This window comes from Pseudorca crassidens, chromosome 1 (assembly GCF_039906515.1).
Source record: "Pseudorca crassidens isolate mPseCra1 chromosome 1, mPseCra1.hap1, whole genome shotgun sequence".
NCBI classification, from domain to species: domain Eukaryota; kingdom Metazoa; phylum Chordata; class Mammalia; order Artiodactyla; family Delphinidae; genus Pseudorca; species Pseudorca crassidens.
The window spans coordinates 145695698-145707358 of record NC_090296.1 but is presented as its reverse complement, the minus strand read 5'-3'; the positions used below and the strand labels follow the sequence as shown (position 1 = coordinate 145707358).

Here is an 11661-nt window from a genome sequence, read left to right as displayed (position 1 = left end):
GTAATATAAGCATTTAAAGCAATAAATTTCCCTCTAGACATAGCTTTACCTACAACCCACATATTTTGATATGTTGTGCTATCATTATCTTTCAGTTTAAGATATCTTAAAATTTCTCTTATGATATTTTCTTTGACTCATGAGTTGTTTAGTAGTGTGTTGTTTAATTTCCAAATACAATACTTGGGGTTTTTCTAGATTTCTTTTAGAATATACTCCATAAGATGTCAGTCCTTTAATATTTATTTATGTTATGGTCCAGCATATGGTCTATCTTGGGGAATGTTCCATGTGTCCTTGAAAAGAAACATCTGTATTCTGCAGTTATTGGGCATAGTGTTCTAGACACAGACATGGACAGAAGGAAGACAATGTGGAGACACACGGAATACAGCCCTCAGAGGGAACCAACACTGCCAACACCAGGATATCACACACCCAGCCTCCAGAACTGTGAGAAAATAAATTTTGTTGTTTAAGCCACCCAATCTGAGGTACTTTGCTACGGCAGTGCTAGCAAATTAACATAGTTACTAAGTGCATGTATTTAGGATTGTTAAATCTTCTTGATGGACTGACCCTTTAATCAATATGAAATTTTTTCTCTCTTTATGTCTAGTAGTATGCCACATCTTGAAGCCTTCTTTGTCTGATATTAACATGACCCCACCAGTTTTCTGTGTGTTCTTATTTTTGTTTATATTTCATCTTATTACCTGTATTATATATGCATAATGTATTTTTCCATCCTTTTACTTTTGCTTTATCAGTGTCCATATGTTTAAAGAGTATATCTCTTAAGACAGCAGAGATTTGGGTCATTTTTATCCAATTTGATAATCTCTGCCTTTTAGTTGAAGTGTTTAGTTCATTTACATATAATGTAATTGTTAACATGCTTTGGTTTAAATCTACCATCTTGCTATTTGTTTTATATTTGTCCTACCTGTTTTTTGTTCTTCTGTTCTTTTCTGTCTTTAATTAATCAGATATTTTTAGTAGTTTATTTTATTTCCGCTATTTGCTTTTTAGCTCCACCTTTTTGTATAATATTATCAGTTTAGCTCTAGGGGATTACAATATACATTCTTAATTCATTACATTCTGCTTCTAATTAATTTATACCAATTCCCATAAAATTCATTACCTAAAAAGAGAATAATTCTATTACCCTCCCTGTCCTTGTGCTATTATAGTCATATATTTTACTTTCACATGTTTTAAACCCTGTAATAAACTATTATTACTATTGCTTTAAATAGTTGTCTTTTAAAGGAATTATAAGAAAAAAATCATCTTTTATTGTTACCCATGTATGATGCTTTTCATTCCTACTTGTAGATCCAAGTTTCTGTCTGATATCCTTGCCCTTTAGCCTGATGAGCAACATTTAGTGCTTGTACTACAAGTCTGCTAAGGATGAATACTCTCAGTTTTTGCTTATCTGCAAATGTCTATATTTCATGTCATGGCTTCCAGGAGGAACTGTGGGGAGCCAACAAGAAAAGATGCACAAGTCCTTAGTATGTTGGTATGTCAGTCAAAGAAAAGCATTGTTTTCTCTTTCTGGTGAGATGATGAGTGAGAAAATTATAGTTACTATGAATGGCCAATAGTTCAGGAGACATGGGTTTTTAAAAACCTGTTTGGATGGGCAAAATATCTTTGTTTTGGGGTTGCAAATCTTTTACTGAATAGGAAGTTAAAACAGAGACCCTGGACCATTCCATAGGAATCAGGAAGGACAGTCACAACCAACAGCCCCTGTGACTGCTCCTCCCAAATCACAAATGGCTGCAGAGAGCACATTTCCCAGGCAGTTCCTGTATCTTTGTCAGGAGCAAAGCTGTGAGAACCATTACTCTGCCTCTACACTCCCCTCCCTGCCTAACTGAAGCAGAATTCTTTTTGCAGTAATGAATTCAAAGCCTTTTAGCAATGTTTCTGTGACTTTTTTTGCTGGTAAACTTTGATGTGTATCCCAGCCTTACATGGCAGCATGGTTTATCAGGGATGGTTGCTTTCTTAAGTTGGGTTCCTAAAAGCACATGTTGAAACAGGAATCATGTGCAAATGATTTATTAAGGAAGTGATCTAGGGAGAAACAAGGAAAGGAATGGGGAAAAGAAGTATAGAAAGGTAAGAAGCCAGGAAGAGTATGATGTTGGCCAAGCCCCAACCTCAGCCTGATCCAGAGGGGAGCTCTGAAGGGTAAATTACACCTTGTAGTTCATCCCTCCTTAAACAAGGGACCTGGGCTTCCATACTCCTGAACCAGTCAGTAGCCACAGATCCAGGGAGGAGGGGTACACAAACTCCCAGGCAATTCCAGTTCCCTTTGCGTACTGGTGTGCAAAGTAGCCCCAGCAGCCCAAGGGAGAGCCTCTGAACAAAGTCACAGTTATAAACCACTAGAAACCCAGGGCACAGAAGCTGGAGGATGACAAAATGGAAATGGCGAAAGGGATTGTGTTATTGTGATTTATAATGAGAAATATATATTTGGTCTTTGTCCCTGACCCTGGCATAGAGCTCCCAAAATCCTTGGGATTTCCTATGTGATGAAAGCAATAAAGGTGCCTTTTAAAGTTATGTTAATGGGACTTCCCTGGTGGCGCAGTGGTTAAGAATCCACCTGCCAATGCAAGGGACACGGGTTCGAGCCCTGGTCCGGGAAGATCCCACATGCCTCAGAGCAACTAAGTCCGTGTGCCATAGCTACTGAGCCTGTGCTCTAGAGCCCGCGAGCCACAACTACTGAGCCCACATGCCACAACTATTGAAGCCCACGAAGCCACCACAATGAGAAGCCCGCGTGCCACAAAGAAGAGTAGCCCCCCCCAAAAAAAAGAAGAGTAGCCCCCACTCTCCCCAACTAGAGAAAGCCCATGCACAGCAATGAAAACCCAATGCAGCCAAAAATAAATAAATTTATAAAAAATAATGGTAAAAAAATAAAGTTATGTTAATGAGGTGACTTGGGAAGCTGCTGGGTCACCTAAGGATGAGCTGGTTGCCAGGGGAACAAACCATGTCATTAGAGGGTTGGAACTTTCAGTCCCACCCCCTCACCTCCAAGGAGGGTAGAGGGACTGGAGATTGAGTTCAATCACCAATCGTTAATAATTTAATCAATGATGCCTAGGTAATGAAGCCTCCATAAAAACCCCAAAGTACAGGGTTTGGAGAGCGTCCAGGTTGAAATTCGGGGAGAGAGGTGCTCAGAGAGGGCATGGAAGCTCTGCACCCTTCCCACATATTTTGCCCTGTGCATCTCTTCTATCTGGCTGTTCCCGAGTTATACCCTTTTATAATAAACTGGTAATCTACTAAGTAAAATGTTTCTCTGTGTTCTGTGAGCTGCTCTAGCAAATTAATGACATACAAGGAGCAGGTCATAGGAACCTCCAATCTATCGTGGTTGGGCAGAAACCCAGGTGACAACCTGAAATTGTGACTGGCATCTGGGGTGGGGAGCAGTCTGGTAGGATTAAACCTTAACCTGTGGTTATCTATGTCCAGGTAGGTAGTATCAAAATTGAGTTGAATTATAGGACACACAGGTGGTGTGGGAGAATTTCTTGGTGTGTAGGAAAAAAACACATCAGAATTTGAATCCGAATCAGAGGGATCAAAGGGGATATAGGTGAGGCATCAACAGCATTTGCTATGGTAGGACTGTTATGAATGGAAGGCCTTGACATACTTAAAAAAAGTGCTTTGTACTACTTTAGTAGAATGTCAGTTAATACACAATTTCTTTTAAGTCGGTGCCTCTGGGAGCATAGTGGGAAATTTCATGGGCCAACCCATTAATATTTCAAGATGAGAAAGTCTTGTCTCTTTGATAACTTATACTTGCAAGAACCAAGGGCAAGATCTAGGCCATTTGATTCAGGTTTCTGCATATATCTTGGCCAACTTCGTTTTCAAAATTCTATTTTGTCATTTTACCCGCTTGATGAATCTACAGTGAAAGTCAACAGTGAAATTCTTGCTGTTTCTGAGAGACTTCCAGTTTGACCTATAAAGTGTGTGTCGCATTATATTAAAGGGTAGCAGTATTTCAAATCAGAGTGTGAAAACTTTTCACAGCTCTTTGATGATGGTAGTATATTATATTTTGCATTTGGTGATATTTCTATATATCTTGTGAACATACATTTCTATTTATGTGATCAGTATTTCTTCATCTGGATGAAATTAAACAAAATAATCCTGTTGTGGATTGTGCCCCACCATTATATGCTTAAAAAGTGTCCGGCATGACAGTACTATGACCCACGGTGGAACATGTTGGAACACATCGATAGCTTTTATCAGACTTCCTTTATCATACCCAGCTTAATTCACATGAGCCATCCCACCCATCATGTGAGTAAAGTGAAGAAGATCCTTCGGCGCCCTCAAGTGGCCATCTGGGGAATACCTAAGGTGATCTGGCTGAAGACCATTTGGACACTACAGATTTTCCCCTAAATTTGGGGCCTGGTTTTGGAGCAGAGCAACGTTCAAGAAAGGTAAAGTTGTCAGAGGAGCCTAATTGATGGGTGAGGAAGGTAAAGCCATGGCCTGAGAAGAGAGAAAATGATTGCAGTAGCCAAAGCATTTTTAGCTGGAGTATCTCATAAGGCTTCTTTAGAAGATAGTTATAAGACATGAAAAGTCATTAATCTAAAGACATCTGGAGACTTATTTCACTTCACTGTTTTCCAGTTGGCCATAAATATGAACGACCCAAAAGTCATCTGGAACCAGTAAAAATATTGGCAGATCTGTTTGAAGGGTATGTGTTTTGAAGAAAGCAATCAATTCATCACCTATGCAGATGTCAGACACCAAAGAGGAACATTACTTTACCTTACAAACACTGAAACCAATGAACAGATCCATCTGTGTAAAAGATGACAGTAAGATGTCTGAGACCAGTACAGGTTCAGTCAAGTGGGCAGTAACCACATCTGTTGAAAACCCAGTGTATCAGTCAGGGTTTTGGCAGAAAAGAGATGGCACACTCAAAAGGGGACATTTCATATTGAATCACTATGCTGTGTACCAGCAGCTAACACAGTGTTGTAGATCAATTATATTTCAAAAACAAACAAACTCAGAAAAAGGGATCAGATTTGTGGTTACCAGAGGCAAGGTGTGGGGCGAGGGGAAAATGAAGGCAGTCAAAAGGTCCAAACTTTTAGTTAAAAGGGATGTAATGTACAACACAAGAAATGTAATGAACACTGCTGTATGTTATCTATGAAAGTTGTTAAAGGAGTAAATTCTATGTGTTCTCATCACAGGGAAAAAAAAATTTTTTTTAATTTAATTTTAATTTAATTTCTTTAATTTTGTACCTATATGAGAGGATGGATGTTTCCTAAACTTATTGTGACAATCACTTCATGATGTATGTAAATCAAATCACTATGCTGTACACTTTAAACTTATACAGTGCCATATGTCAATTATATCTCAATGAAACTGGAAGGGAAAAAAAGGGGACATTTCACAGAGGTTGATGGAGGGATTATTTACAAAAGTATGGGCACGGTTCATGGAACTAACTGGCAACAGAGTAAAGCTACCCCCATGCTTGAGAGGGCAAAGGGAAGGAGTGGCTATTAGAACCTCAGAAATATGGCCTTGGTAAAGGATGCAGCCACTATTGAACCATGACCTGGCTCTCTACTCCCACCCTTTGATCTACTGCTGATGCATGTCATTGACCAAATCCAACCTCCTGGTTCACAGAGAGGTGTGGAGAGTGAATCTGGAGGGCGAAATGAAAAAGCATCTAGTACACAACTTCAATTTGTCTTTAAAAAATTAAGAGTATTTAACAAGATTTCCTGAGGTGGGGCAGCTCCATGGTTGGTGTATTAAGAGATGTTATGGAGGACCCAAAGTCCCTCCATCTTTCTCCTCTGCCCTCCTCAGGCTAGATTCTGTCACAGTCACAAGAAGTTGGCTGCAGCTCTAGGTGCCACACTCAGGCCCAACGTGATCAGCAAAAGAGAAAGACTCTGTGGGGGGTCTATTTTGGGGAATGAAGAAACTTTTCTCAGAAGCCTTCCCAGGAGATTTTTCCCCATGACTCACTGGCAGAACTATATCCATACTGGACCAGTCTCCGCTCAGGGGAATGGTACCCAGTTAATCAAGATTTGCCCCTGAACCAGGGACAGTGTCAGCTTCTAGGGGAGGGGAGATGTGTATAGACATCTGCAAGAAATCAAGATTCTGTTAACAAAAAGAGTTGGAAAAAGGTTGTATGAAGGCAAACAAGGGTGTGTGCAAAAACGAGAAGACAGATAAGAGGTTTTTAGTATGTTGGAGTTGAAAGTGAAGATGCTGGGTTTACCTGGGGACAATGTGTAAGGGTAATATGACCATCCAAGATGAGTAAAATTTAATACTAATATACTTGGACTGTAGATAGGAATTGTATTTTGGCTTTTAGAAAGAGTGCTATACCTGAAGAGGAGCAGCCCCCTCCCCATTCAGAGGGCAGCCAAGACAAAAACAGAAGAAGGCTCTAATGAGATAGATGTCCTAGCCACAGAACACAGGCTGGAGGCACATCTGGTGCAAAGAGAATTATAATAGGCAACGGGGAGTTGTCTCCACCAGTCTTTGTACAGCAAAGGTAAATATTGCTTTTTTAATGGCAAAAAAGAGTGACGTGCTTACTAGAAGCAAGGGTACCTAATGTTGGGGCTGACAGGACTTGTTTAAGGGAAGAAAAAGCCTTTTAGATTTTAAGACCTAGGTAATCATTTAATGGGGTTAGCTTGAATTAGATGCAGTAGAGGTTTTATATTTGAGGTATAATTTAATATTTACTGTCGGCAAAAGCCAGACATGTCCAAGAAGGTATGCATTTGTGAGATTGTGGTGAGCCCAGGTCCCTTGAGGAAAGCTACTTCCATAGAAGAAAATGAGTATCTCTTTTTTACTGATTTGTCATGTCCAACTAATGGGCTTACGACAGGCATAACTGTAATTTATTTTAGAGGCTTTGTGGCCCTTGAGGGCACACGAAGAAAGGGAGATTAAGAAATCTCATTTGGGCCTTTTAGTGAGGAGGCCAACAGAAGTCTGTTAATATATTGGATGAGAACAGTTTCCAGGAAATGTTATGTTATTTAAATCACTTTTAAGAATTAGTACAGGAGTTCTGGCTGAAAATATGGATTAAACATGCACATCTAGATTCATTCCCTCTAAAACTCCTACTAAAACCTACTAAAGTGATTTTTTTAAAACTACAATAAATCTGCAAAAATGAGAGAACAGAGGAGACAGCACTAACAAAATTTTGGAAGCCAGACAGCAGAAGAGAAATGTTGACTTTTAGCAGATCCAAGAAGAGACATTTCCTGAGCCAGTAGTGGGCAAAAGTGAAAACCATCCCAGTTTATACCACAGAATCTTTAAAAGGCACAACCACTGACAGAACCAGGTATCTCTGGAGTTGGGAGTAAAGGAGTGACGTCATAAAATAATGAGGATTGGGCAAAAGCAGTTTGAAATATCCCTAGATCCCCTTACCCGCTGCATACTTTTGGGCTTCATTTCCCATTACTTCACTCATTATGACCATATTTTCTTTTAATTCTTTGAACACATATTCTTTTAGATTTTTGAACATATTTATAATAATTTCCTTAAAGTCTTTGCTAAATCCAACATCTGGACCATCTTGAGGTCAGTTTCTATTGACTCTTGACACTTTGTTGTGGTTGTCTTTACTATGGGTCACATTTCCTTGTTGTTGTTTTTACATATGTAGGAATTTTAGATTGTTTAATGGACACTGTGGATGATACATTGTAGAGGCTCTAGATTCTGTTATCTGCTTGACTTCTGGTATCTATTTTACCCTCAACTCTGTAGCAGCCTCTCTGTGGAAAGCCTTGGGTGGTCTTCCCCTATACATGTGCATCCCGGCCCTGAGCCAAAGATTCACAGGGGACCTCCCACATAGATTTTTGCCTCCCACACATGCAGCTGCATCCTCTCCAGTGCCATGACCTGTAGATTGCAGCTGCTTCAGAGCCCTGAGCTCTGATCTCTGCCTCTTCCACACAGCAAGTCAGCCCTACTCTGCTAGAACTCTAGCTTGTTGTGCTGTGGTTGGAAAACTGTTCCCCAGCAGAAAGCCAAAATGATTTGGGGCACATCTCATGAGTTCCCCTTCTCTCAAGGATCACTGTGATGTACTGCCTATTATCCAATACCTGAGAATGGTTGCTCACATATTTTTGTCCAGTTTTATTGTTGTTTATGGCAAGAAGGCTAATCTGGTCCCATGGATTATATCATAGCTGGACCCCTTCCTCACCTGATATACTTTTATTTCTTTCTGTTATCCTCCTTTCCCCTCCTCTTCATCCACTTAAGCCAGTTCTGTGTTTATTGGTTCAGAGGAGAGATGAAGTGGTAATGAAAGTAGAAAAACAATAGTTCCAAAAAAATAATTCCAAAAACCTAAGCCTATTAAGAAGGTAGCGTTCTCTAAGGAGACTGGATAAAAGCCCCTTAAGCAGGTAGAAAGAGAAATGAAAAATTGATTTCTAATAGCAGTGATGAAGTGGGTTCAAGAAAGAAAGGCCTGGGGCCCTGCTTCCTGGGCAGCATCCCTGGGAACATGATCGTAGAGATGGCACTACTGTCTAGGGTGTCCAGGCAAGCCATGTCCCAGCCTCTCCAATATTTCCATGCCCTTGTTTGGCAATGAAGCAGCAGAAAGATTCCCATGGCCCCCAAACTGGGAATGGAAGTTGAGGACAGAGTCCACTGACCTGAAGTAGGTGCAGGAACAAGGTACTCCTCTGTGACTGATGAGGGAAGATCCAACCCATACCTTGCACAATGTGAGCCCCTAGAACTTAGATGCCATCTAGCAGAAAGGAAAGAAACCTCAAATTACCAAGATTAACTTGCTGCCACTCTAGCTGATTGGGAGCTCAAAAAATAAATTATTATATAAAAATAAAATACTATTTATGGTACATCTGAGTTAGTAAACTGAGATTCCTGCTATAATAGTAAAGGGCACCATTATATCTCTTTATGGAGAACTTTACATCCATTATTTCATTTAAGCTCATCTTATTGAATGAAAGTCCATTACCTCATACTCCCTCTGATGATTCTTCTGACATACAGATGTACCTGCGTGAGGAAAAAATGATAATAAAAATGTACATTTACTCTGTGCCAGGGATTATTATGCAAAGGGCCTTATGTCACTTAATCCTCATACTAGAGCTATGAGATATATATTATTACCTCCATTTTACAAACGTGGAAGCTGAATTTCAGAGGTAAACAATGATTGTGGTTTTTAGATTCAAACCCACTAGAAGCTTTACTTTGTATTACTTGCAATCCGTGGGAGAAAACTAGATCCAAGAGTCTAATCAGCAATATGATTTACAAAGTGAGCTTACTTACAATTTAAATAAACAAATTTCCTTATATCTGCTACAACAAACATTCTAAGAGGAAATGAATAATCTTCTTGGCTAAATATTGTATTCTGGGGAGACATCAAACAAAAACTTTGTAGTTAACATTGTTCTTTCTATTCCTTTATCTTTCTGTACTTTAGTTTGGGTATTTTCTATTGGCCCATCTTCAAGTTTATTAATCTCTTGCCTCTGCTGTGTCTAGTCTGCTGCTCAGCCCATCTGAATGCTTCCTTTCAGATATTCTATCTGTTCATCCTAGAATGTTCATTTGGCTTTTATATATTCTAATTCTCTGTTGAAATTCCACATTTTGTCACCATTTGTTCATTGTTCCTAGTACTGTCTTTAACATATTTATTTATTTTATTTATTTATTATTATTATTACTTTTTTTTTTTTTTGCGGTATGCGGGCCTCTCACTGTTGTGGCCTCTCCCGTTGCAGAGCACAGGCTCTGGACGTGCAGGCTCAGCGGCCATGGCTCACGGGCCCAGCCACTCGGTGGCATGTGGGATCTTCCCGGACCGGGACACGAACCCATGTCCCCTGCATCGGCAGGCAGACTCTCAACCACTGCACCACCAGGGAAGCCCTCTTTAACATATTTAAATGGTTACTTTATTTTTAAATTTTATTTTATTGAAGTATAGTTGACTTACGTGTTAATTTCTACTGTACAGAAAAGTGATTCTGTTATACATATATATACATTCTTTTTCATATTCGCTTCCATCATGGTTTATCACAGGATATTGAATATAGTTCCCTGTGGTACACAGTAGGATCTTGATGTTTATCCATTCTGTATAATAGTTTGCATCTGCTAACCCCAAACTCCCAATCCATCCCTCTCCTACCCTCCCCTCACTCATGAGCAAACTCATGAGCAAACTCATGTTTGCCCTCTATGTCTGTGAGCCTGTTTCTATTTAATAAAAGTTCATTTGTGTCATATTTGACGTTCCACATATAAGTGATATCATATGCTATTTGTCTTTCTCTTTCTGACTTACTTCACTTAGTATGATAATCTCCAGGTCCATCCATGTTTCTGCAAATTGCATTATTTCATTCTTTTTTATGGCTGAGTAATATTCCATTGTATATATATACCACATCTTCTTTATCCATTCATCTGTCGATGGACATTTAGGTTGCTTCCATGTCTTGGCTATTGTAAATAGTGCTGCAATTAACATTGGGGTACATATATTTTTTTGAATTATATATTTTTTCTGGATATATGCCCAAGAGAGTAATTGCAGAATCATATGGCAAATCTATTTTTAGTTTTTGGAGGAACTTCCATACTGTTTTCCATAGTGGCTGCACCAGTTTACATTCCCTTAAATTGTTAAAGTCCTTGACATCCAGATCAGGTATGGGTCTGCTTTTATTGCCTCATTTTTTTTTCTCTTGATTATCAGTCACATTGTCCTGTTGTATTAGTTTCCTACTACTGCTATAATAAATTACCACAAATTTAGGGGGCTCAGACAACACTGATTTGTTATCTTACAGCTGTGGAGGTCAGAAGTCCAAAATCAGTCTCACTGGGCTAAAGTCAAGGTGTCAGCAGGGTGGGTTCCTTCTGAAAGCTGTAGGGAAGAATCCTTTTCCTTGTCCTTTTCAGCTCTAAAGGCCACCGGCATTCTTTAGCTTGTGACCCCTTCTTCACAAAACTCCTACCTCTCATTTCCATCCTTACATCTACTACTAACTCTGACCTTCCTGCCTCCCTCTCATAAGGACCCTTGTGATTTTATTGGGCCCATCTGGATAAGCCAGGATACTGTCTCCATCTCAAATCCTTAATCACATCTGCAAAGTCACTACATTCACAGGTTCCAGGAATTAGGACAGACACATCTTTGGGAGGACATTGTTCAGGCTACCATACCTGCTTTTTCTATGACTTGTAATTTTTTATCATATGCCAAATATTGTGTATAAAAGAATCACAGATGTTGAGATTAATCGTATTTTCCCCTACAGGGTTTACTTATCCTCTGTTAGACATATATCTTAAAGGGATGATGCCTCAATCCAATCAGGAATTGAGCTGAGTTGGGGTGAGCTGCAGCTTTAGTTGGACTCAGTACACCTCTGTTTTTAGTTATCTTGAGAGTGAGATCTATCTTGTGTTTTTGCAGGCCCTTCTCCCCAGTGAGACTCCATCCTCCAAACA

At 39.6% G+C, this 11661-nt stretch overlaps 1 long non-coding RNA gene across 1 annotated transcript in view; it reads right to left on the bottom strand.

The window, feature by feature from the left end:
* LOC137202230 (uncharacterized) overlaps window positions 1-11661 on the bottom strand; it is a 39202-nt gene that overhangs the window by 16599 nt on the left and 10942 nt on the right. Inside the window, exons 2-3 of the long non-coding RNA XR_010932501.1 lie at window positions 9134-9174; window positions 8802-8899 (exon numbers count right to left, since the gene is read on the bottom strand). This is a non-coding gene — a long non-coding RNA (uncharacterized lncRNA). The remainder of the gene's footprint in view (window positions 1-8801; window positions 8900-9133; window positions 9175-11661) is intronic.